The sequence below is a fragment of the Opisthocomus hoazin genome, chromosome 1 (assembly GCF_030867145.1).
Source record: "Opisthocomus hoazin isolate bOpiHoa1 chromosome 1, bOpiHoa1.hap1, whole genome shotgun sequence".
Classification (NCBI taxonomy): domain Eukaryota; kingdom Metazoa; phylum Chordata; class Aves; order Opisthocomiformes; family Opisthocomidae; genus Opisthocomus; species Opisthocomus hoazin.
The window spans coordinates 143123349-143151232 of record NC_134414.1 but is presented as its reverse complement, the minus strand read 5'-3'; the positions used below and the strand labels follow the sequence as shown (position 1 = coordinate 143151232).

The window sequence follows — 27884 nt, the reverse complement described above, 5'->3', positions numbered from 1 at the left end:
CAGTCAGTGCAAATACAAATAGATGTTGACCTTTCCAAATGTAGCAGAGAGGAAGGAAAGGACTAGATCTGGCTGTGAAGTGCCAGTTTGGCCCACAGGCAGAGAAGGAGGAATGGCTGCCCTAACTCAACATTTCTATTTCAAATCTGAAGTGACTGAGCGTCAGCCAGTTTCTTTCCCAGGTAACACCAGAGCTGATCCGAGCACACACCAGTACCTTGGCCAGACAGACTCTCATGCCCTTGGGCATTAAAAAAATCCCACAGATCAATCCCACCTCTGTCTGGGGTTTTGGGGATGTGAAGATGTGGAAGAGCTAATGTGGTCCAACTTCTACATTGTTATGGATACTGAGCAGTACTGAAAAAAAGTGTGAAACCCTGTGGTGATATTGTTGTGGAGCCACCGAAGACAGAAGGGACATGGGGTCTTTTCAAGAGGGTAATTCAGCCATGAGGGTGTTGCAGTTTGGAGTTATTTTATATTTGGAAGATGCTTCAAAGAGTGTATTTATTCATTGCTGGTGGTACCCATGGTGTTACAGTTACTGCCTGGTAAAACGCAAGCCTGTGCGTGGGGCGGTCGCTGAGCGTGAAGAGGCCACGGCAGGGCTGGATGACACAGTGGTGGTGTGTCAGCCCAGGGAGGGTACGCCGTGGGAGGCCACCGACGGGGAGGACCTCGCAGCACTGCGCGCCAGAGTGTGTGTCTGCACGTTAGCTGCGCAGCCGAAACCTTCTCCCTCGAGTGACGTTTTTGGTGGTACCTGGAAGTCACAACGGCGGGTGTTGATGCTGTGGGATTGTAAAGCACAGAGCAAAAAGGCTGAACTCGACGAGGAAGTGGGCAGTGTGGGCAAAAGCAGCCGGAGAGGCTGCACTGCTGCCCTGGAAGTTTTGTGGGCTGTTTAGTTGATGTTTGTCTGCTTTACGGAGATGTAAAGTTGCTGCTTTATAAGTAAGAAATGTTGTAAACAGAAGAATAATTAAAGGAAGAGGTCACAGATGTGAAGCTTAGGGAGAGCCAACTCCTGATGGCTACAGATAGTTACAGGGCATATGAGCTGCCTGGCTGAGGGTATAAAAAGAGAAGTAATAGCTGGTGCTAGTCTGCCCAAAGGCAGTACGGTTAGATTTATTTTGTTTGTTTTATAGTAGCTTTATAGAACTGATAAGATGCTAAAAGGAGGTTCTTTCTCCATGCAGGGTTTTCTTCTGGCAGTGAACTGGTTTACGTACCAAGACTTCCACCTACAGGTGCACTGAGACCTTTGCTTCTTTGCAAGTCAGTGTGTAAATCTTTAGTAAGCTTTATCTGTGGTATCATGGCCACCTGTTAGCCTTTCTTATAATTTATGAATTTTATTATGAAGAGTCATCTTGTTCAGTTTATAGCCTTTTTACCATATATGTGACTACACATTTGCATTATTCAGTGATCAGGTTGCAGTACATTAATTTGCTGTATTTGGAAGTTATCCTTTTTAGCGAAATACTTCTAAAATGGACTTAACACCAGAACTGGCTTATTTGAGGCTTAGCTTTCGTTGTGTTTCATGCCTGGCACTTACCACCTGGCAGAAGAATGAGTAGAGATTGTGGAAATACTGCACACTTCTGTTTTTCATACATTTGTTTTGTTTCTTTATACAGCTCAAGTAAATTTTACTGGAGTGTGGGAGGGTATCAGATTATGTTCAGAAAGTACTGCATCTACAGCAAAGACATAGCCCCACTCTTCTTCCAGGCATTCCTAAATACGGGCAGAAGTGTGGCTTAGCAGAGTCTGCAGGCTTGAAGAAAGTCAGGGAAGGTTACACCACTGCAGAAGCTATTAAGAAGGGGTAGCACGGTTACAAATCTTGTAGGAGGATTATATAGTGACTTTCAAAAGATCCTTTATGTCTTCTTGCTTAGAGGGGAGTGTAAGCCCAGCTTTACATTTAATGAGAAATCTGCTGCATTACAGTTCAAGAATTGACTTATGTAGCCAGGCATGGTTGATTTAGAGTCCTTATAACCTGATATGGTATGGAGGGGGAGGGCTGTGGCTCTCTTCTCGAACAACTTTTATCGTCTGAATGGCTTCCATGAGACAGGCATTGGCTTCCGAATGATGTTTTTGACATTGGGAATATAACACAATAGTGGTTTTCTTGCCTCAGGATGCACCAGATAAATCCTGTGATGCTGGACGTCCGTGTGAAGTACCATTTAACTTCCTGTTGCTCAGATCAAGATTCCAGGCTGTTTTTTCCTTCTTGATCAACAGAGCTTATGCTTTCTTGGAGTGTTTAAGGAGAAATTTGGCAGTTAAATCTGTGCTGCAGATTGTGTAGTGGCCAATAACTGCCAATCTGAGGTGGCTGGTTTTTGTGTGGTGTCTAAAGGGGTAGTCAGTAGTGGCAGGCAAAGGCAGGATAACTGAAACCACTTGTTTTTCCAGATGAAATGAGTCAGGATATGACATTTAACAGCCTTGTGAATTTGGAGTTATGTAATATATCTGTGAATCCCAAATTCAGAAAGAAATAGTTTGTTCCATTGCGGAGATGGCGTCTTTATTTTCTTCTTTTTAAATTTAGTTTTTAAAGATTGTCTTAGGCACGTCCACGAACCATGGTATTTGGGGCTGGTGACAGTTGGCTGTGCTCATCTAGGTATTTTGTGCAGAAGAGCAACTTGCACATATGCATACGTGGCTTTGCAGGTGCTTTGAAGGAGGAATGCTTAAGCTCAAGACTGTGGCTTAGGCTTGCTGGCTTTGGTACAGTCCGTCAATCCCAGGAAGACTACTGCAGGCATTCACAGGATATTTTCATCTAGGGTACATTATTGCCAGCACGATTCTGCACACTTTCCTAGATGAGCCCTTCATCTATACTCTGAAAGGCAGTTATAAAATGCTGTGAGCAGGGTTAGGGTGGAGGTTTGAGGTTTCTGCATGCCAACATGGTGGCTGCAGTATAGCTACCTTAATGTTGCCTCATGGAAGCTCAGTCTCCAATGACTGTATTTTTCTCAATGTAAAATGTACTGGACTAATGGTCTCCAATTTCAGAAGGTTCAGATGAAAGACACTGGGTTCCCAATGATTATTTGATCAGGAGGAGATTGCCTGAATTATATTCCAAATATTAGCTCTGTAAGACCTGAAATGTTTTCTAGGAATTCCCAAGTCAGGCAGGTGTATTTGGGTACCTTCATTCTCTGGCATGGGAATTGCATGTTAAGTGAAGAATGAAAATTATACGCAATGAGAGGGCCTGGGTTTTCCTTTTGCCCAGAGAATGTGCCTGATTAGGAAGAGGACAGAGCCATTTTCTTTATGAGTAAATTACCCATCTTAGTGCGGAGGAGTAAAGGTTGTGATCTGAGTAGCCTGAGGTGAAACAGCTCTTGGAAGTCAATTGTCTTAATAATAGCGTAGCACCCTTGTCCACCTACTACGGCCCTAACTGGTCTTCCTAGCAGAAGAGCTGTATGGCTTAGTGTGAATGGATGAAGTGTGTAATTCCTCACATGCTGTGCTTAAAAAGTGTGGGCTTAGGGTTTTGTTTTAAGACAAGGTCTAGATTCATAGAACAAATTAAGCACATGTGTGTTACACTGAAATGCGAGTGTTGCTGTCTTGTGCTGATGGGGCTATCTAGTCAGCCATTCAGTCAGATAGGGGTAAATGTACTATGTGATGCTGATAGACCAATTTCTCATGTGTATAACATCTCCTTACTTAGGTTTAATGGGGTGTGACCAAAGTGTTTGCAACCTATTAAGTCCCATGGTAATGAGGCTTTCCTACAGTGACTGAAGGGAAGAAGTGCAGCGAAGGTGATAGGAATGGCACTAACATTACTGCAGCTGTCGGTGGTAATGGACAGGCGGCTCGCTTGGAGATTGCTCCTTGCTCACCTTTACTGTATCATCGCACTGGTTTTGTTGTCTGTAGTTAAGTACATGTCATAGCTAGCTGCCAGTGTATGCCGGGGAATGCCTGAAGGCAGCCAGGCGTGGTGATTGGGACTGTGCTTGTTAGCTCCTCCGTCCTTCGCCTGCTGTACTTGGGCAAGAAGCGCCAGTTGTAAGAGGACAAGGGCTTCAGTTGTAGCCCCTCAGCTGAATGATACCAAACCAAAATCATCAAGACCAAGCCTGTTTTCATACAGTTCCCTTCGCACTCAGGAGGATGCACAAAGAAACACATTCAGTCACGACACGTAGTCTGGAGGTACAGCACTACTTACGATTTTACTTTCACAAAGCCAGGCTTTTAGGGGAAAAAGCCTTGCATCTTCACACAGGGATTGACTAGGCAGGGGCACTGTCGGTTCATTCTGATGGTATCATACTGAAACCTGTGCAAAGTCATTGTCTGGAGGGGAAGCTCAGTGGTCACTGCCCGCTGGCTTCTGCCCCATGGCAGACAGCCCTACCTGGGTTGTACCCAACAGATACTTACCTAGTAAATTTGTACAGCTTCCAGTAATGGAAATTCCATAGCCCACTAGGCACTCCATTCCAGTACTCTGCTGTCCTGATGTGTAGGATGTATTTCCTGATGTCTAACTTAAATTTCCCTCTTGACTATAATTTAAAAACATTTTTTTTCTTATCTTCTCCGTTTGCTATCAAGTCTCCCCACAATCTTTTTCTCTAGGCTGAACAACCGCAGCTCTTTTAAAAAATCAGACCACTTTTTCTAAACCTCTGAAAGTTTTTGTTTCTCCGATAGTCTGTAAGGGAGATACGTGACAATTAACCATGTGGTGCCCTCAGAATGTATCCTCAGATGTTCCCTTTGGAGATGGTACAAATCATCAATGCCATATCCTCTGAGCTGCGGAGCTTAATGGCACTTTTCTGCTTCAACAAGCTTGTATTTAGTGTTGCTGATTATTCCTGTAGCTAGAAGATCACTGGATGTTGCTACTAGTGAGGCAAACCTAGTGTCCCAACACACATGCTCATCTTTCCTGCTTGATAATGTGGACTGAAGACTGAACAGGGGGTGGAGCTCGGGTATCTGCTCTTTTCTGGGGTAAGATCTCCGTGAGTTAACAGTCACAGCACTGACTGACTGCATTGGCTAACCTCGCCCATCTCTCCACCTCAGTAAAATGGAAGTCCTTTATGTAGCTGGAGGCAGACAGTTGCCAGTGATGAGCCCCCTCTTCAGGGGTCATAGTGAAGATTGCACGGAGCTCCTATTATACTTCTTTGTTTCTCAGTGTAGAGAGCCAAGCTGAATTAGGCCTGCCTGCAGGGCATGAAATAATACCAAGCAATGCTTTCTCTCTGTTGATGATTTTTAACGACGTTGTGAATATGACAAGAATGTAGAATGGGAATGTGTAACGTATTCTGTTTGTAACCTATTTGTAAGCTAATTCATTAATAGACATTCCTCCATCCAGACACCTCCAGCCTTTTCCTCAATCTAAAACCCACTGGCTTGTCTCACCTCCCTTCCCTTGCAGCAGGGTTTGACATAGGCAGAGTGTAGCTTGTTATTCAGGACCAATGCTGCAAACCTAAGTGATGCGACTAGGCTCAATAGGAGACAGTTTAGGTGAAAGGAGACAATAAATGCAAAGGCTACACAGATCTATTCTGTGATCCACTGTTGTGCCAGAAGAAGAAATGAGAAAGCCAAAGATAAATAATTCTTGGTATGAGTATGATGCTCTTTATAGCAATTCCCTCAAGCACTTTACAGTCATTCAAATTCAATGTATGGTGTTACTGCACAGTTAAATCTATGCCTAGAAGTCTCTGGAGACAATTAAAAGGAGAGTTTCTGCTTGGGGAGTATGTGGGGAAGAAATACTGCAAAACCCCATTTTCCTGTACAATAAACCGATAACATGATGAACCACTATTCCTTTTTGCTTCACAGACAAAAAACTGGAAGAGAGTTATAAAGCCCCTGTGATATTCTGGGAAGTATATGAATGTAGCAGACAGGAGCTCTTCTCCACCCTGTGGTATTAAGCAAGACCTTTGCAAAGTGAGACTACCTCATGTTAAGCTCACCAGCGCTGCTTTCCTGGCTCCGGTCTTGGCAGACTTCTTGCAGTTGCAATTCCCCAGTCTAGGGTCTGTCCAGGTGGTACCCAGGTCTGGCACCCCGTCATCCTTAACACGGCTGAGGCTGTGGCCAGCATGGCGGTTGCATTTGCCTTTTCAAGGCAGTCGCTAAGCAGGGAAGTGCGGGTGCTAGCTTGTTAAGCACCAAAAGAAGCATGGAGGCGAAATGACTAATGAACTATGCTACAAATTAGGTCAAGTGAAGTCTTGTTACATCAGAGTCAATAGCAATGTTCCAGGTGACTTCAGCATGGCCAGGATTTAGTCAACAGTACCCTCTTGCTGAGTACAGTGCTGCTGCCGACAAGTAAATATGGTTTTGTGGCTTCTTCCTGGGTAACAAAGAATGACTTTTTTTTTTTCAGTTCTCCGCCTTTATGAACCTTTGTTTTCATGTAGTGAATGAGTGATTTATCTGCTTCATCTAGTTTGACTGAAACATACTTGTTCATACAACTTGAGACATACCCTGAGTGAAAAGTCAAGGCAAATCTGAAACAGCCACTCAGACAAGAAAAAATGGAGCTTTTTGTCAGTGCTCATCCTTGCCCCCATCCCGACTGACAACACCCTTTCTGTTGCTCATGCCAATAAGCAGGGAATCATCCCTGACTTGTTGCTTCGCTGAGTCCTGGCAAACAGGCTGTGTGTAAGTCTTGCAGAATCTTTGTGCACTTTTCTACTTCTCTGTTTCTCTCAATGAGCCGATACTACTCTGTTACTTTTGCAGGGCAAAGGATGCCTTTTTTGTATGCTTGTCTGAGTCTGTGTATGAGGATGGTGCATGCAATAATGTGCCACAATGGTCAACATTACCTTATTAAAGTGAGGACATCCATAGTTTTGTTGGCTTTTATTTTTCATTTTGTTTTTGAGTTGTACGGAGATCCTGGACATGTGACCCAATGAAAGAAGTGAAATCACTGGTGTCCTGGTTTCCTGATGCAGTAGGTGGAATGTAATTTTCTGCAGTTTTTTCTTGGGAGAGGATCAGATACCATCCTCTTCGAGTATGAATTTACTTGAAATTGTCACCAGGATGCCTAGATAGTCCCTGTGTTTTGGGGTTTTCAAATTGAGTATCTGGGTACTCGAGAATAAACAGAGAGATGAGGAAGTTGTAGAGAAAATCTGTGTAGTAAGAATTAGCAATGATGGTTTCTCTTTAAAGTTTGGTATCTGGTCCCCCTGGTCACCGGTAAGGCTGAATACTTTTCTGAAACCTGCTTTGGCATGAAGCCTACAAAATAAATAACTTTTCCAATGAGGTGAGAAACTTGCTTTTTGTGATTTCAAAGGGTCTTCTTTCATCAGAGATGAAAAACATGGAGGCAAAGTTAGCAAGTGTTCAGGGTGGTTCTACTCCAGAGTAAATTAGACTCTTCTGCTAGCTTTATTGCTAGCATTTTGATCCTGTGTGGATCCTCATTCACAGTAATTAGGTATGCAAGAGACAATATCTGTTTTTATTCTTTTAAATATAAGCTTTCAGCCCTTCTTTCCATTTTTCCAAGAACTCTGAAGTTTGATATGCCAATTACCTCCATCCAACGTTGCTCTTGTTAGTGGCGTGAACTTGATTTTCACACTGATTTGGTTTGTGCAATGCATGCTAATAACAATGTCCCTGTTATCTTTCCTCTTTTCTTTCCCCTGCTTGTGGGTGCTGCTGGGTGTGCACTTTATATAATTCTGCAGTTTATTCTCTTTGCCAGCTTTAGTTGAGGGTAGTGTTTGTCTAGGGTAAGGTAACTGGAACGGCCAGCTTGACCTGGCAGGGGCCGTGATGGCTGTTACTGACTTGGGTTTGGTGGTTCCAGCAAGGTGCTGAGGGGAGCTGGACAGAAGGGAATTTAGTGTAACAAGCTCTCTGCAAGTTTAACTCCATCAAGTCATGTAACTCGCACATATTTACAGAAATGTGAGCTTGTAAAAATGGCACCTTTTTACTCAGCAGAGCCTCTGCTTTCCTATCCACAGGGTTTATCTTCCCACTGACGAAAGCAAGTTTTTGTTCCTGTCATTCCTTCAGAGCGCATTCAGCTACAGAAAAGCAAGTCGGGTTGTATGTTGCCTTGCTCCTGGCTGGTGTTGCCAGCCGAATTGGGTTTATATCATACGTTTGTCGAGTGCTAAAACTTTACATGACTCTGTTACGCTTGCTTTTCCGTGGAGATGACAATGTACAAGGAACACCAAAATCAAAGCTGATTTACTAAGAGACCTAAGAGAGGTCTTGATTTCAGTAATTACGTGTTCTTATAATAGGCACTTTCTCTTCAAGTTTGTAAGAGCAAAACTCTGGCTTGTCAGTTGGGGCAGCACCTTTCCATGCCTAAGCTGAAGTTTGAGCTGGTGTCTGACTGAGAGGGGGGAAAAAAATGTAAAACCACAGTAGATACACCTTTTGTCTGATAGCAGCGGACATTGTGGTAATGTAGAAGTAAGGTGAACTAGTATGTACACTATACTATAGGTGTATGTGTGGTTAATCCTATCACAGGTAAGAGGGTAAGAATAAATATTTTTCAAAACTCACTCATTCCAGTGTACTTTTGTGTTGGCTCTTGTCAAAGACATCTGCTATCTACAGTGTCCCTTTGGATCAATGTCCCCTTCTCTGATAGACAAGACCTATGTCTTCTTTCCTGCTACACAGCACAAAGAAATTTACCCCCTGACACCAAAAGCTGAGACTTAGGTTTGACTGTGTTCAGAGGGAGCCTAGTTCATGACTTCTTAATATCCGAATAACTCAATCCATCTTTCTCCTGGGTTCCAGCCCAAGCACCCTGTACCCAGGCATTGCTGACAGCTCCCCGGTCTGCTGCTTCAGTTCTTTGTCCTGATTTCCTCACCACATTTTTGTCTGTGGCTCCGAGATCTCTCCTAGGTAGTCTCCAGCCCTCCACACCTGTGGCTGCTATTCTTCAATATTTCACAGAATCACAGAATGGTCGGGGTTGGAAGGAACCTCTGTGTATTATCTGGTCCAACCGCCCTGCTGAAGCAGGGTCACCTACAGCAGGCTGCACAGGACTGTGTCCAGGCAGGGCTTGAATATCTCCAGAGAAGGAGACTCCACAACCTCCCTGGGCAACCTGTCCCAGTGCTCTGTCACCCTCAGAGTGAAGAAGTTCTTCCTCGTGTTCAGATGGAACTTCCTGTGCTTCAGCTTGTGCCCGTTGCCCCTTGTCCTGTTGCTGGGCACCACTGAAAAGAGTCTGGCCCCATTCTCCTGACACCCACCCTTCAGATTTTTGTAGGCAGTGATAAGGCCCCCTCTCAGCCTTCTCTTCTTCAGGCTAAACAAGCCCAGCTCCCTCAGCCTTTCCTCGTAGGAGAGATGCCTCAGTCCCCTCATCATCTTCACAGCCCTCTGCTGGACTCTCCCCAGTAGTTCCTCAATTATTATTAGTGTCTCTTTCTAGCTGGCCTTCTAATCACAGTTAGGGGGTCAGCTGACGCCCCAGTTAATGCTTTCTGGGCTGCTGTCATGTTGCATGGAATTCGTGCAGCTTATCGTAGACCTTGGAGACAGAGAGTCATTGCAGCGACAAAGATGAGGAGCATGAATCTTATTTTGCACCTGTTTCACAGCAGTGTAACCCTTCTGGCTTCTCTGCTGTATCCTGCTGCAGGGATTTGAATCTTGCATAAAGATGAGACAACCCCCTTCCACGTAAGTGCTACTCCATTAGTTTGATGCTGGGGTAATCTGCACACCTGGAGTGAAATTCAAAGTGTTCGAGAAGTGAATTACAGGTTTTCTTGGTCATTTTTTCAATTGTAAAATAATTTGCGCATGATTGGTGTCAGATAGGGGTTGCAGTTGCTTTGCTGTTGCCTATTCCTTTGTTGTCTGAGTGTCTTTTTTCCCCATAGTAATACTGTGTAATAATGTTCCCCTGTTATTCTGATAGCCTTGTTGTGGCTTTGAAAGTACAAGAACACAGATAAAACAAACTTTGTAAGCAGAGGTCATATGTTTTTGTTAAAGCAAGATGGGCTTAGCTCTCGTGGGGCACTCTTTGTCTGCAGACCCCACAGTACAGATTTTACTGTTGTTCTCTGCTTTATGCATGGGGAGACAAGCAGTTACCTAAGGTGATGAGGTGATTAGCAGAACCCAGAGCAGGACTCCAGTTTAATGAACATGTACGAACTAGGTTGTATGTTTGGTTTGCCATGTCTGAAGGAAGCACTGCCCGATTCTTAGAGGTTTTTAAAGCTCGTATGAGTTTTTGGTACATTCTGTATTTGCCTGGTCTATGCCAATGAGCTTCCAGTCTTGTCCAGTATAGCTCAGTGGTGAAAGAGGACTGCAGAAGCTTCATTAGCCTGAAAGGTCTTTTTTTTTTCATTTTCAGATTCGTGGATTTTAAACTCATATCCTATGCTTGATGCACTAACTTCTGAAATTTAACTGGTTAGTTGCCAAATTTCATCAGGAAATGTAGAGTGAAAACAGGCAGGGTGCTTACGAATCACTGGCAATATGGGGCGAAATAATGATTCTGCAGCAGGACTATGCATGCAGTCAGGAGTTTTGATTAGTTGGGGTTTACCTAACTTCAGCCTAATTATGATTTTCTTTTCTTTAATCCTCCATAATTAGAATCTTGATGCTGATACTTATTTTCTGAATTTTCTTGCAGGGGGAAGTTTTCCATTATGGCATTGCGCTGTTCTTGTAATGATGGTTTTCTCGCATGTCTGAACATGCAGTTTGCCCTCTTGTTAACCCTCTTCCCGACGCATTATTAAAGAGTATAGGCACATTAACAGTTTCTTTCTTTTGTTCTCTCCATTTATTTCTATTTTTTTGTTGATCTTTTTAGATCACAGAACTGTTCTGATTCCATTCTCAGTTAACATGTAGTGATGAGATTTGTCTGTGGCATTTTGCAGTGAATTTGGTGTTGTTTTAATGCTCTACAGATCAGATTTTTGGAAACCATATAAAACTATTTTGTTAAATATCTCATTAGCAGACCAGGTATGGTTCATTTTTTAAGTCTCCTTAAAACTTCAGTAAATACAGAAAATCTAAGGTGTGCAGCATTCCTAATTTGGCAGGAATCCAAATCGGTCACTTAACAGCCCTTTTACCTGTAAATTTGAGAAGTTTCTTTCATCTGCTGGCAAATAAGTCAACATCCCATTTACTGGTTTACTTTCAAGGAAGCCGAGTATGAACTTGTGAGAATGTGACAGGTACGCATGTGGCTTTGATGAGTAGCCTTTCCACCAGAATTTGTGGAAGCTGTCTTTCAAAAAGCATTTTCTCTGAAATTACGCTTTCAGGGTCTTTTTTGTTTCACTAACATATGCTGCACTACCATTTACTGTCAGTGCTCTCCAACTTTCTGTCATAAGGAGTAAATTCTAAAAACATGGTTTGTGCTTTAAAATTTGTCTTTTGATTGCCATACCTTTATGTTTTGCCTGCAACAGATGTCTAGCTACTTAGTCAAGGGAGAAAAAAGCTGTCTCTGCAAAAATGGTGAGCTGAGTAAAAATGACTTTTTACTTTGGCGGTGTGTTAAGAGCAATTTATGCTGTGCATTGATATTCTTCCCACTCTTTTGGGACTTGTCAGGAATCATTTATGATAGTTTGATTTGGAAGGGGAACAGGAACTTTAATTTGAGGGAAGGAACAGAAAGTAAGTCAGTTATGATAGAGGCAATATTGCAGCCTATAGGTTCTCCAGGGTTTGGAGTGCCACAGAAAGGCTGCTTGCAGATCAGATCCCAAGCGTATGGATGATGATGACTATTATTCCATAGGCCCCACTTACTTAACATCTTTCTTCAGATACTTTGACACCTGCAGGTGTGAAGTGTTCTGTGTCGTTATCTCCAGTGCAGCAGGCTTGAAGGCAGCAGGAACCCTTATGACCCGACCTGACCTCCCAACTAACTCAAGCTGTAGGGTTGCGCCTGCTGATTTCTCAGTCCAGTACTGTAAAGGTGTTTCAGCTACACCTTTACCAGGCTTTAGTTACTGGTCTACAGCACAGTTAACCCTTCTGGATATGAAAGACTCCTTATTTACCGTACCCCAGTAATAAGTCCCAGTAACCCATTGTTGCCTCCAGAAGTCCGTATCTTGTTTCCACCATCCCAGAAGTATAAATGTGGGAATAGAACTGCTGAGTTTGCCCATCAAACTGTGCAATACTGAAATGCATCACTATAGCTTAAAGCACTGATTTTTAGAAGGTTTGCTACCTAGGTCTGCCGTGCAGACGAGACATATAAAGTATGTTACCTTACCAAATCACCGAAACGTGTGAACAATCAAAACAAAAAAGGAATGTGACACACGTCCTGAGTTCAGAATACTGAGAAATGCTAGCCATTATCCTAAATTTAAAATTCATTGTAGAAAAATAGAGGTTTTATGGAGAAAATGTTTTAATTTCTATTTCTGTCCCCACAGCTGTTAATTGAATGATTGAGCTTCTTTACTTTTGTGCTTTAGGTTCTTTAAAGTGTCGCTCTGGCTCTGCAAATGGCTATAAATTACATCAGTGTTTAGAGACAATGAAAGTCGGGATCTCTTGGGTATCAGATCAGCTGTGTAGGATATTACCTCATCTGCTGGGTCAGCAATGAGAACTTGCTCTTCTGTTGTGTTTATTGCAAAATCATTGCCATATTTTTTCATTTGTTTATGAAGCTGCTTGGTTTAGCTTGATTAATCATAATTTTCCATATTTAATACTTATTCCCAGCCATTACACTCTGTAATTCCATTTTTGTCATTATACTCTCGTTCTATAGATATCGATGTGTGATATATATGAAATCAAATGACATCATTCATCACTTTTGAAGTAACTGACAATATTGTAAATACCAATGAGATCTCTGTTGAAAGCTCTCCATGTTACGGCTTGATATTTCTCCATATGTACATGTGCTTCTGGTTAGGACCTACATATTTTTATGATACAACTAAGGTTTGAGCTTTTGCATTAGAGGTCTGTCCTTCATTTCAATCAGATCTACAGGCCTCAGCTAAAACCTTTCTTTCTGTCTATCTGCTTGTGTGTCTTCATTTTGGAATACTTTCTTGTGCATGGCAGCAGAAAGAAAGGGGAAAACGCTGAGTGCTGGCTGCCTGAAATCCTGCATCCCGCTATGTGATGCTCTTGGAAGAGGTATCCCTTCACCTTTTACTGACTTGGTATATGAAACTCCGTGGAGCTATTCCCTGGGCCACTAACTGGGAAGAGGCAGAGAAGTGCTTGTGGAGAAGTTTATTGTACCACGAGATAGTGGATGTGGCTGCGTGCGATATTCGTGAGAGGTTTCTGGGAGGCGAGGCTGCAGCTCCATGTGGCATGGCATTTCATGGGGTTTCTCTGAGCACGAGACTGGCGGGACACTCACTACAGCGTATTTCTCTCTCGTTAACAACCTTATCAGGCAAGCGCGCTTAAGACAAAAAGTCCTAAAGCAGGAGAGAATGACTAACTTGTAGATTGGTGGCACTGTAGTGGGGGAGTGTGACACTGGGGATGAGTCTCCTTCAGAATATCCGGGGCTTGAGAGGTCTGAGGAAGTGTTTCCTCTCGATCCCTGGAAGACCTGACAGAGTATGGCTCCTACCCTGAAGCACGTGGGTTTTGTTCTGTTGTGGGATGAGATCTCTGGGTATGCAGTGAGCTCATAGCTCTGCATAGAGTCCTGTTACATATCAATTACTGCAAGTTCAACGGAGATGTGGCATTTCTTTGATGCAGTGAATTTGGATGTCTGAATTTTAAGTAGGAGTGGGAGAAGTGATTTAAACAAAATACTGTGACCCATAGCTTTGCCAAACTCAATGTGAAAGAGTTGCCCATTTTGAATTCTAATGTAGAATCATTGCTAATTTATCTTTAGCATGGTGTTGTAAAACAACCTCCTCTTCACTGCAATATTTGGAGTGCAGTATCTGCCAGTCAGTTCTATCTACAAGTATCCTCTTCAGGCTTAATGAAACCTTGGTGAAAATTTTCACTGCTTAAATGGAAGCTTTGCAACTAGACTTTGTTGTGAGCAAAAAATGCAGGCCATTAATTCATAAATATCCACAAATTTTTCAGCTGAATCCTGACTTCATTTGTGAAAATTATGAATGTCACAGGCTTCCAAGATTTTCATGCAAAAACTCAATGCAACTCAGTTTTGCTTTGGGTTTAACTCTGAAATGAACCAATGTGATTTTGAAAGGAAAGAAAATAAGATATTATATATGTGAACTTCTGTACGGTAAAACCGATCCCTATTATCAGAATCTTTAGGCAGTTTTATGTAGTGCTGTTGCTTTGCTAGACATCCAGGGGGCTGGGAAACTTCAAATCTTGTGCTGGACCGTTATCTTTATTTACAAGTTGCCTTTTCTGTCATCCAAGCCTGCAGGTGTTTCACTCTAGCTCAAGAAGGACCGTTACCTTTCCGAGGTTTTTACCGCCCTTCCCACAAGAGGCTTCTGATTTAGTAAACTTGTTACAGGCATCCAGGTTATCTCTACTCTAGCCTTTAACAGAGACAGCAGCCCAACTGATCTGATTTCATACCAAACAGCAGTTGTTAATCCAGGGGGCAAGCATAGTTGGTAACAGAGGTAAAGTTTGGTGATATCAGCAATGTTTGTGGCAGGAGATAGAGCCCTTCTCTTCACCTCCTCTTTTGCTTGCCCTTAGCCTTCTGCCCTCAAAACGAGTGCAATTTGTCTTTTGTAAAGCCACTTCTCAGAACGTACTTTTCTCTGTGTGGCAGCATGAGGTGGGTCAGAAATGTGGCTTCCAGTCCTGGCCTATGGGCTGCGTTTTGACCATTAGAACTCTCATTCCGTACGCGGTCGCAGGCTGCTTGTGCCACCACATATGCCACAGCCTCCACGCCCAGGTGCTCTTCTGCGTTGGCCTGTTATTGGCAAATAGCTTCTTTCTGTGGATGGGTGTGCAAAGGACTCCTGGTACAGTAAAACCAGCCATGGCTTTCAACTGTATACCTTGGAGATGTACCAGGTGGGTAAGCTTAATTATGGGCGGTTTACATATATTAGACCAACTTGTCTGTGTTGGTGGAAGGAGCAAAGAAGGTAAATACCCAAAACGTGCCATGCCTCGCTAAAACAAAGGAGAAGCTGAGTAAAAAAAATGAGAAAATGTATGTCTGTCTGAGACAATCAGAGTCCCATTTGTTTCTGGTGAAAAGAGTACAGACCTATGCTGAGGGGCATGAAAATGTAATTAGGAGTAGAAGAGAGATGCTGTTAAAAGAACCTATTTAATCTACTTGTTCTCTACATATTCTGAAGTAATTACACTCTTATTTACTGGAAAAAAAAAGACACGGCATTGTTGCTAACTTGGTTGTTACAGTGGAATGGTCCAATAGTCTTTTGTTTCCAGGTATCATGAATGGCGTTGTTAGGAGACCAGAACAAAACTGGAAGATCTAAGTGGTCCATTTGTGCAGAGTGTTTACTAGTGATGGTAAAAATACAGAAAGAGAAAGGAAGCTAATCTGTCTTTCTAATCACAGGTCATATTTTGAGAGATTATATCCCTAGGGGAAAAGCATCTTTTTTATTTTAAGTAAGTGTGACTTTTTTAGCTGGATACAATTGAGAAGGAATATAATGTACAACTTTCACAATGTCATTTTACAATCATTTTTTTCTAAGTCTGCCCTTTAAAGGCTATCCAGACATGAGTGGAGAGCAACACTACTTGAATATCTCTCTTTAATTGACTGTTTGAGAGAGCTCTAAAAATAAACGTAGAGATACTGTGGGAAGACGAAACTAGAGGACACAGTTACATGTCTTATCAAAAGCCAACAACCAGCCTGTGCTGTCTTTTTCTATGAGATTCCTCATGTGAATAAAGAGAACTAAAGGAAGAGTTGGAATATTAGGTTTGGGGAGTATCAAAATCAGACAAGTCCCTTTTCAAAGGGTGGAAGATCATGGCAGTTCTTGTATGACTTCTGTCTTTGTAAAAGGATGAAAACTAAAGCAGCACAATGAGTGTAAGAGGCAGAGTGGAGTGGTTTTCTCAGCCAGAGAAACAAGTGTGGCAAGGGTATGTGTCTAAACATGCTGTATGGAAGCTGTGGTTGTCTGTCACGTTTGCATGCTAGTGTTATATGCTAGCAAGTACTGAGAGTGGGTTCAGGATGAGGCAAATTAATGAACTGTCATTCCTACTGGGGACCCAGATGTTCTCGTCTGATAATCTCCAAGTCCTTTGCTCTTTGACCACTGTCCTCTTCCAAGTCGCAAGGCTCAGTTGTTTACTGTTTGGAAACTTCTCTCCCCAGCCTAGCGTTTGAAAGAGGCTGAAGCAGGCCCCAAAAAATAAGTGGAGGAAAAAACCTCCAGACCTTGAGGCGACTGCTGGTCTGTAGAGCTTAGCACTCGGGGAGTAATCAATCCAGTGCATTTTTGTTACGTTAATAGCTTCCTACTGGGTGAGTCATCTTGACGTTCATTAGTTTGCCCTGGAATTACTTTTGGTTTTAGAACTGCTTTCAGTGAAACATAAAGTTAGTTGTAGTCTAACAGAAGGCTGAAAAGCTATTCATCGGGTCTGACAATATGGTTTGGGGGGGGGGGGGGGGTGAAAGTATCATGTGCCAGAACTGTCCCGTGGAGACCATGGGGGACGGCGGGGCGGTGTCTGGAGCTGACCAGGGTCCTGACCCGCCGGCCCTGCTGCTCCCCAGCTGCGGCAGCGGAACGTGGCGGCGGGTCCTGGTGGAAGGGTGGGTGATGCAGAGATGCCTCGCTGATGCGGAGACGCTGAAGCGTGTAAGAAGCAGCATGTATTGACTGGTTTTTGCTGGTGACCCTGCCTGGAGCAGGGAGTTGGACTAGAATGCCTGAGTTACGTGATGCTAAAACCAAGGGAAGTGCCGAGTCAGTGGAAAAAAAGGGGTCACTTCATGTGAAATTAATTTTGTTCCGTGTTGCCTTTCAGCAGCTTTGCAGTGGTCTCAGTCTGCACAATTTAGCTTGACTTCTAATTTTCAGATTCTGGTGTGTACGCTGCGCTGCTGAGACTTCTGTCTTGGGTTGGGTTTGGTCCTGAAGCCTAGCCCCTCCCGGTTTAGCTGTGCTCTCAGTACAAATGAACTTTTGTGTAGGTTTGCAACAAATGACACTTTCTGTTTGTGTTTTGGGGAACATACACTCTTATTTAATGAAATGAAACTTTTGCCCATTTTAATCTTGCATTACTAAGTGTTTTATTATTGGTACAGAAATGATCGTTGTTTATTCAAATCAGTTTATGGTAAGTTACTCAAATTCAGTAATTACTCTCATGCCTCTATGTGAAATACTATTCATTTTAGAGAGTTTTGTTTTTGCTACCAGAAAAAGCAAATACCTTGTGGAAACTTAACGGGTTCTGTAATTGTAACAGCTTTTCCCCTCTGCCTCCCTGGACACCTGCACTTCTGATTTCATAACCTTTAGGCATGACATTACATGATGCTGCACTTTCCTCTGGTTGCTTCATTGTGTGGTAGACATTCCTTTTTAAACAATTCAGCAGTCACTCATTATATATATGCTGCTAGCTTTTTTACTTTTCGGCAAGGTCTTTTGACCTTGGCTGTACTTTTCTACAGAAAGACTGCCTTAAAGGAATATCATGGCTCTAAATGAAGACCTGTACACTTGCTTTACATGCAGTCCTTAAAATTCTTTGTGTTATTTTCTTTGCCTAGTATTATTTGCTTTTCAACTCTTATTGGTCAACTTCTCTTGTGTTGTTACTTAACATGAGCAAACTCACATGTCAGCTAGGTTTGTGGATGAAGGACAGGCTAAAGATGTAAGGTACAGATTGATGGAGGCCCCTGACCTGACCCAGATAGGGTGTTTCTTTGGAGCTGGGTGCAGTTATTGATTCCTCAAACTGTTTCTTGTTTCTTAGTGTATTTTATGTGTTTGGTTTGACTGTGTGCTATGTGAGGGGGAAAAAAGTGGTTCCTCACTTCTCTAGATTCGTGCTGTTGTTTTATCCCATTCAGTAGTGCATTTAAATGAACCCACTGCATCTGTAAGATGATATTACATATTAGATTTTTTTAAATGTTTCTGGGCAGCCCAATATCATAAGGCTTTTTCATCCAATCACTACCCACAGCCTACTCTAAACACCTTGAAACACCAGAGGCCCTATAATGTTTCCTAGCTAACCTTTCTCTGTTGTGGTTCCCTTTGCTGTTTGTCTACATTAAACTAATTGGAACCAGAGGGAATTGTTTGTTTTTTTACCAAAAGAAAGATTGGTAAATAAATCTGCATCTGTATTTTAAAATTTGGAATTTTCAAAGTCTAAAATTTGTCTTAAAATCGTTAAATGTTTCCTCCTTGTCGATAAGTGAAGCTTTCTTCAGAGGCTTCATTTCTGTTATTAATGTAGAAGCAAAAAATATTTCTGTGAGTATTAAAGAAAGTCAGCAGTGCTTCCATGCTTCCAGAAACCAATCTTCGTGTTTAAACTTTGCTCAAACTCTAATTGTAAATTTCCTAGAGAGATCAATTCTTGCTAGTTGTCTTTGGTGTCTTTTTAACTAGAGATTCTTAATAGACAGCATTGACTCATCTGAACTATTTAGAGGTAAAGCAAAGGCAAGAAACATTTTTTGATTAGTGGGAGCTTTTCCTTGCAGAAGCTCGTTGTGTAATATTCTAGCTAAATGGAAGTGTTTTGCTTTTAAGACAGCTTAAAAAATAAAAGCTAAAGCTTTACACTCCGGTATCTATCACATGATAACTAAATCCGTATTTTGGTGCCTGTATAAGTTGAATAATTTCCTTTGCTGCAGCTTCTTATTCATATCAGTGGGATCATAGGGCCCTCAGGGATTGAGAGCCATTCCTTTGTTTAAGTGTTATTGTCTTCTATACAAATAGAATTGGAAGCCCTTTATATTTTTTATGAGCTGAAACTAACCTTATTTATTGCATATAATGTGTGCTACTATTAAGATTTTAGAGAACTTCGTGTTTCTATAGCTGGATGAGCTTTTTAGTGAATCAACCACATGCATACAGATAGGTGTCTGGACACCTTCTCCAGAGTCCTCCTGCGTGCTGTCTTTGCTACTCCCACCTACGTTCAGTGCAGGCTATTGTTGCATTTCACAAGTATTTGTATTCTGCTCATGCGACTGTAGAAACATTCATCCTGCATCAGTTCTGCAGGGTTAGAATTGATCTTAAAATGCTTCGGAACTGTGTGTTTGAATGTGGGTTGGTCCTGGCAATAACCTTGCATGTATATGAAGCTGTGTTGAGAAATCTTTTGTAAAGCTGGGAGAATAAGTGAGTAGTACCCCTTACTTGGAATGATAGTTGGTCTTGCAAAATTTCCAAATATTTTCCTATCTTTGATGACTGTGTGTTTTCCCACGCTCTCACGAGAGACTAATTCACCATGAGAGTTCATTTTCTACGTGTTCTTACACCAGGTGTACATAAGCACATACCCTGCAGTTTTCCCAGTTCTGTTTTGGTTGCAGCTTGCTGCTGTTCATCTATCCTAAAATCGCTGAGGAAGAAAGTACAGTCAGAATTCAAGAAAATTGTAACTGGGCAATCGTATTATTTGTTTTCTGTCCACCTTTCTCTAACTGGAATATATTTACTTTAACAAGAACTTTTGTGCATGAGAGGTAAAATGTGCGCAGTAAATGTGCATGGAAGGTAAAATGTGTACAGTAGCTTCCTCAGCTAGGAAATTATACGCTGCAACACAGGCGATCAATTAAAAAGTTTATACTGCATTTTCCCAGGTCTGTAGAATAATTCATCATACTCTCATAAAATAGTAACTATTCTTGTTGTTTAGTTGACATGCATGACATTAAAAACATAGTTTCCCCCCCCGAAGGGTTGATTTGTGCTTACCCTTGTTTCCCTGAAGCATCTAGTCAAAATTCAAAAATGTCTCAATGCACTTTTTTTGACTTAAGCTTAGGGCGTTGTACCAATGCAAGCGTTGCGCGTACAGTTTGGTATACTTTGCTGCTTCTGTTCTGCTCAGGCTTGGAGCAGATTAAGAAAGGAACAGAGAAAAAATGAAGGATGGGCAAAACCTTCAGAAGCGGCACGTGAAAGTTCAGTCTCTAAGCCCCAAAGATAAGGGGTTGCTGCTCAGCATTCAGTGTAGTGCGGTGTTGAAGAACCATTGGAATACCTGGTGTGTCTGAATGTCGCTGCCATCGCGGGCCAGTGAACCAGGAGGTGAATTGCTGCCTGGTGGGCGAAGGCTGTACAGTGCGAGCATGCGACGTCTGAACCAGCTGAAATCGAAGTGGGAGGGTGTTGCCTACCTGCCTCTGGAGGCATGGGCAGAGCAGAGCGGGGCTGAGAATCCCACACAGTGGATGGTGTTTGCCTCTAAGCTCGGCATGGCGTAAGACAGTGTCAGATGGTCAAGTGAAAGGAAGGATTTGCTGGGGGTTTCTGTGGCTGTGGGCCGAGTTTAGTGATTTGACTTACAAATTGAAGTTTATCCTTGTTACTACGCAGGATGAAAAGCAAAAATCAAATGAGTTATTCAAGTGTGTGAGATAGTGTTTAGGGAAGCGAACACAGGCAATTATTTACACATTCTGGTCAAGCTGTTTTTCAGGAAATTTGTACACTATTTTTCCATTTTGTGCACTTTACATGGGACTGGGTTGCTCCATGGAACATCTCAATGCAGATATTTGGAAGGAAGCTTAAGTGCTTCTTCAGGCCTCCCATTTCTGGAAATGTTGGGAGCTGTAACATCTTCCAGAGTAAGAGACACCCTCCCCACCCCCAGTAGGCCGAGTTCCTTTTTCTAGTTAAGCATGAAACAGTATTTCCTTCTTCTCATTTTCAATCCAAAGTTTGGGGTCCTAGTACATTGCAGGCCACAAAGTTTGGATCCAGAAATCTTCCAGAACTTTGGAATTTCCCACTCATTAATGTCTCTTTGTCTTATATAGGAGAACTCCCTTCACATTGCCAGAGCATTCATTGTTTAAAATACTGTATATGATATACCACCAATAGTCTGTTCTCTGAAACAAATGGTTACAATCTCCAAATGGGATTTTTTTTTTCCTGCATAATCCCCATGCTGTGCTATCCAGGCTGTATGAAAGCCGATTCCATTGAGTTAAATGCCACAGAAGCAATTTGAAATGTTCTTTTAATTCACAGCAAGTGCTTGCAGAGACATCACGCTGTGTGGAAAGCTATTAGAGAGCACACTGTTTTGAAGTTCCTACTTCAAGTACAGCTTGAACTAAAAGTGACTGCTAGCTAGTTGCCAGTAGTCTGTGTTTTTTGTGAATATTCAGGTGTGTTGCAAAGCGTTCCCTCTCTTGTGTGTGGTTGCTGTGCAGTGAATATCCCAGGTATCCTTTTGGGTAGAAGAGGGTTTCCTGCAGCAGCAGAGCAATGAATTCAGTCTCCTAAGTGGCCTTTTGCAGTCCTGTGTCCCTGTATAAGTATTTCATGAGATATTAATCTCCTGGATAAACAATACCACCTGAAGTACATATTTGTGAAGAGCACAAAGTTTATGTGAGCCGGAGTGGTTTATTCCGCTTCAATCCTTGGTAAAGACACTGCTGTGCTGACTGAGACGTGTTTCCATGGTACTACAGAGAAGCTTGCCCCACCTGGACCACTTCTCTTTTGTGCAAGCAGTGAGCTTCACGTTTCAAAATTTATTAGATGGCAGTGCCTCTGTGGAGCAAGGAAACCATTGAAAAAAGAGAAACTGAAGAAAGTAGCTGGAGGTTCATTTGAAGATCTCTTTCTTATCTCCTAGAGGGATTTCATAGTCAGTCACTGTCACAGCTTCTTCCCATAATAATTGCTTTGTAATCAAATATTGGGGTTTGGTAGTATCTGAGTCCAGAATTTGAAAAACTATGCTCAGCTTTTTTATTGATATTTGTAATTACCATACACAAAAAGGGCAGTGTGCTACACACCTGGATCAGCCTGGCAGGGGATCCATTCTGGTCTGTTCCACAAAATGAAAGCCAGTGTGCTTATACCCATCCCTCTGTTTTGTGGCAGCGTTACCACGGAGGCAAGGTTTTTGGGTTGCTTCTTGCTAACATTTCACATAGTAGTGGAATATAGAGAATTTTGTACACATCATAGCTGACACACACATTTAGCGAGTCTCAGTGGAACATACATTGTGATTCTTCACATGCAAAATACAGCTTTCAACAGTTTCACTCGTGCTTTTGTAATACAACTTTGCGTGAACACAAAACAATTCAGGAATTATATGGCATTCAGTAAATGTGCCAGTAAAGTATCAATGCAGTTTCTGAAGATGTTAGATTGCATTTATCTTCCAGCTCACAACATTGGCTCAGGTTTTATGACATGGAAAAGATTTTCTCCCTTTCCAGCACTCATTCACAGACACTTTCATTCTAATCCATGTTTCTTCTGTTTATCTATACAAAAGTGAGTTTTGAATAATTGTTAAAACTTTAGATGCATTTCAGGCTTTATGCAGTTATTTCAATCAGTAGCTACATACAGAAAGGCCAGGCTGAGAATAGGTGTATGATAGAAGTTGTCTGAAGTTGTGAATTACTACATGCAAGACCTTTTAGATAACAGTGCACCAAATTTTAATGGAAGTCTTCCTGGAAAATAAGGTCCATCTTTCATTTCTCAAAATTTTAGGTTTTCACTAAAAAAACCCCAACCTTAAGTGTTACAATGATTTTCCTGAGAAAATATCAATTAATGCTGAAGGATGGAAAGAAGAAAGTCAGCTGTCTCGCTGTTGGGGAGGTGGGCTGGAAATCCCCTCACTTTTAGGAGAAGCAGCTCCTCCTGACCTCTGTGGTGTTCATCACCTTGCCGTCAACAGTTTCTCCTTGCGCTGGGCTCCTGTACCCGGGGCAGGGCGGGACTGGAGCAGTCTGGCAGAGAGGAGCGAGTGAAACGCAGGGAACCACAGCCACCCTCCCCATTTCCCTACAGAGACTACGCCGTCCCTGACACTGATGTTTTTTGGAGCCGGTTGCCATCAAGCTGTCACGTCTTGACAGTCTGTAGGAGGAACAAAAGGCCCATCAGACCGAAGATGATTTGTAAACAATGCAGAAGGAGCATTTGCTACCCTGCCATGTCTGACAGTGTAAAAACCAACGCCGCGTTGCCTGTGGCTGGCACACAGAGCTATCCTTTCAGGTGTCAGCTGCTTCCTTATGCAAAGGTGCAAGAAACTGTTTCATTAAGAGCGGAATTTGGCTTCTTATGAACTCTCGGGATTTTGCTGTCTCCTTAGCAAAATCGGTGGAACAGCTCCCTGCTCGTCAGGATGCTGCCTGTTCAAAGGGACAGTAAAATCACAGCATCTCTTGCAAATTCAAAATACTTATTTAAAAACCCATTTTATTCTAATTTATGTTCTCAGTGTTTTCAATGTTTTTGACATCTCCAGCATTAAATCAGAGGCTGAATACTGTAATTTTTACTGTTTTCCCAGGAAGAACTTGGTTGCTGATTAAAGTCTTTGGCAGGGAGTGGGCAAAAAATTAGTGCATTAACAACCCAGCAATGAAATCAGAGTGAATTAGAGTAGCATTATCTAAAATAAATTATATTTTGTTAGTACTGTGTAATGTTCTTTTAACTGATGACAATGATTTATTTCTGCTTGGGTGAATGATGAAACTAATCAGTGAATTGCTGGATAGATGCTTTGTTAGATTAGTCCCATATTCAATTGGGAGTCTTTAATCTGTTGCTTTGTGTGCTAATTTGTCACTGAATTCACAGGGGGCTGTACAGGTTCTTCCTTTGTTTACATGAATATGAACTAGAACATCTTCATTGATTATCAGTGGAGTTTCATTGTATTAAAACAAGGAAAATGAGACAGTGGGGCCTTTCTGTCTTGGAAGATGCCTTTTAAAAACCACCTTATTAAATCCTTTTTAAAATTACTTGAAACTTGCTTGTAAAGGGAATTCATCCTGATGATTTGCAATACGCAAGGTGGTTTTAGTTTACAGTATTTGCAAATCCTGTGGTAGTGATTGCTTAAAAATGGAGGTGAATTGGTAATTTTTTTTACATTTTCTCTGTTACAGTAGATGAACCGATGCTGCGCTGTTTTTTCTAGTCCACCCACAAGACTCCGGCTGTTCATTAAAATTTTATGAATGAAGAAAATAACAAATGTGTTGACAATGAAAATAACAGAGTTTCAGGAAGCTAAAATTAATGGAAATGCTTTTGTTACAACTTTACAGTCCGAAGCCAGCATTTTTCAGGCCAGCTTACAATTCTAAGGAGAAAAACAACTGAGCTTTTTGTGAGCATTTAGCATAAATGACAGCTGGGTCCCCACACTGCGAGAACTTATATGCTGTTAACTATGCACTGACAGTTTGCCTAGCAAAAAGTTATGCTGTGGGAGGTAAAGAAGGAAAGCGTGAGAAGGTTTTTGTAAGTCCTGTGAAACATATTTTGCCGGTAGCAGAAACCTAGAAGCAAACTTGGGTTTACTTTATAGTATTATCTCCAAATAGCACCATCACCTTAAAAATATAACACTCTTAATTGAAAATTACCTCTTACTGAAATTACAAGTAGTGGCCAAGTCTATTCTACAAGAAAAGTGAACCCAGTTTAATTCTGGAGCGAGTTGTAGCGTTCTTCTAACCCTTCAGCCCCGACAAAACGTGCAAAAGATCTGAAGGCAGATCACTCACACCATGAAGATAGCATAAGATCATTTGGCTTGAGGAAACCAATCATTATTGGAGTCCATCTTTTATGGTTTCTTATCCTTAGAGCAAAAAAAAATCACTCCAGATTTTGATAATTAATTAAATATTGAATTCTACCTTAACTCCACAGTGCATACCCTGACAAGCCAGCAGCAGAAACAGCTAGAGGATGCAGGGAGACGTCCTGACAGCCCAATAGTGATGTAGAAAGCTGGTACCAAGCTGAGTAGTTCTATTGCGTGTTAGGGCTGGAACTACCTTTTGGTGAATTATGTTGCAATTTTATTTAAGCTGTTTGCACCTCCTATTTTGGGCAGCCCAAAGGAAGCAATGAGCTGAATGCTTATGGGAAGCCACAGAATGAAGCCCGCAGCATTTTAGCATTGAAGAGCCTCCGGGTGTCTTTATCTGTGCCATCTGTCCCGTGAACATCCTTTGGCTATGGAGGGGAGGGAAGTGTGTGCCATCGCGCTAACGTCCTGCAGTGGGTTGGGTATGCTGCTGCTAACGGGATTGCAGGATGGTGATTTCCTGACAATTTCAAAGCCCAGGAGCCTGTTCCTTTGAAAGATGGAAAAGAGAAATCCCTTTTGCAGAGAGAAGAAGGAGCCGTATGTCTTGTAGTCGTTTATGGGTAACACTTGAGTTTAAGACTTGTGTGATTTGTGTATGACCGGGCAGTTTGTTTGGACAAACAGGCTCAGGGCAGAGTTCCTGAAATGCCGCTGCTGTCTGAGCAATAATACAGATCTGTGATTTAAATGTCTTATCACTTGCAAATAACAAATGCACGTTTCTCCCAGGTTGTCCTAAGCAATTGCTCTTCATTAAGCTAAAAGCAGCTGAAATGCTTCCAGGGTCACTTAGCCTTTAGGCCTTTACAAACCCCTCCACCACTGTGGTTCTGGAACTAGGTCTTTTGCGTAACATCTGCGTAAAGTTTGTAAGTATGGTCTTCTGGAAAATGCATGTGTTGAATATTTTAAGCTGAATGGTGGTGTGTAGGCTCTGTCCGATGTCTGTGCCATGCCCTGAATTTTCAGTACTTTGCTGGAGAAGGCAAAAGTTTCTGTGGACTCTTGTGGGCGTGGTGGCTTTTTACAGAGTATTGTGTTCAACCTCATTTTCCTCCTATGCCCATAAAGTAAGTGGATTTCTGCAGAGGGTAGGCAGGGGGACAACCACCATGGGGATTTTATCTGCCTCTTCTGCTTTCCTTTGGCTCCCTCAAATCACCCGGGCAGCCCTGATCTTGTCCTTTTGTTTCTTGGACTCTCTGAAAGACAAGCATTTCAAAGCTTTACGTGTTTTAGGAAACTAAGGTGTGTATGCAAATGACAACTAATATTATCATCTTTGAGCATAACAGGACATAAGTCTCCCTTGAAGGACAGCAAGTCATCTCAAGCAATATCAAACGCTGTTGGCAACTCACACAATTTAGAAGCATTTAGTAACTCCAGAATGTTTATTTTGGGGGTCTAAATGCACTCGATGCATACTAAAACTACATAATTTAAACAGCAGTGTGTCCACAACCCTTAAAAGCAAGAGTTAATGGCTTCTGCCTTTGTCTATGATTTGTCACAGCCTTGCGTTTGTATAACTAGCTGTCTTGGAAGGAGCTTTGATATATCTTGAATGAGAAAGGTACTGTTATTTATAAAACATACCTCTTCTACATTTCCTCTGATTCCCACCCCTGCACCCCCCCTTACTGAGTATGTGAGCTCTCATTTGGTCAGAGTCATCTTGGAGATGAGATGTCCTTTCAATATGAAGATAGGCTTCTAGTTCAATAACTGTGTAAATTAAAAAATGTTCTAGAGAAGGCAGATGCAGGACAAGAATGCAGTTACATACTCAGTATTGCTCCGCCATGCTATCACTGTGTTCCTAATGGTGGCCGGGCTTCAGGAAACTTAAATATATTTTTCTGCTTTAGCATATCTTAATCCAGAGTTAGGATAAGCAAAGTGCTTTAATTTTTTTGTTAGAAAGCAGGTTTTGTCTTTATCCTAGCTGCATGGAATCTAGTTTGCTGAGAAAAGGAGCTAAAGCAAATAAATCTAAGGAAGAAAAGAAATGAGACATGATGCGGTGGTAGGCGTTGCTTTGTACATGTAAGTGAGGACAAGTGCTGCTGCCGTTTTGCCTTGCCCTCCAGGAGGGGAGAATTGGTTTGCATGCTGTGTCCTGTCGCCGTGGCATTCGCGTTCTTGGAAGCCCGTGTGGTAACTTTTGTCTCTACTGCAAAATTAGGTTTTCACAGGTTTGATAAAAAATCCCTGCACGTTTTTTTTTGTGTGAGGAGAATATTAGCTCTTTTATTGTAGACAAATTCTATAACTAGATCACACTACTTCAAATTCATGTCTTTTCACCACCTTTTTTTTAAAAAAAAAAAAAAAATACGCTGGGCTATATCAATGTACTGTGTGCTGTTGAAATGACTGTGCCGACCTCATTAAAGGTGAATGACGTGAGGCTGACAGGAGGATGTCTCAGCCATAGTTTTAAGATTGTCTGAAATGAAGACGACTATATGGATATAATTTATTATTGTGTTTGATGCATAGGATAGCATGAACATTTGACCTTGCACTGTAAAGCCCTGCTAAGCGGCTACAAGAGCTCCTTAGTTAAAATGGTGCCTTTCTAATTTTAATTTGTGCTGTGTCTGGGCAGCGGAGTGTTTAAGGAGCTGCTGTCAAGCTCTAAATATCTTCGCCTAAGGCTGCGGAGTGACCCATCCCAGTGACAGAACCATGGAGGGAGCCAGGGTGACTCCTGATTCCCAGTGCCCTTCTGTCATCACCTAGTTCCTTGTTCCTTCCTTCCTTTCTTGCACAGAGCTGTTTTTCATAGCTGTCTTTTGTATATCAGCTCAGGAAGGTCACCTTCGTAGATTTTCTTTTTTTTTTTTTTTCCTGGTTGTCTTATTTTCCTGTGTCCTTGCACCTTGGCTGGAAGGCTCACTCTGCCTGGCTTGGTCAGTGTCTGCAGCACGACTTTAGGC

General features: G+C 42.1%; 1 protein-coding gene across 1 annotated transcript in view; it reads left to right on the top strand.

Annotated features, from left to right (window-relative positions):
• Positions 1 to 27884, top strand: part of ST8SIA1 (ST8 alpha-N-acetyl-neuraminide alpha-2,8-sialyltransferase 1) — a 145185-nt gene that overhangs the window by 41226 nt on the left and 76075 nt on the right. The gene's annotated exons all lie outside the window — the stretch shown is intronic.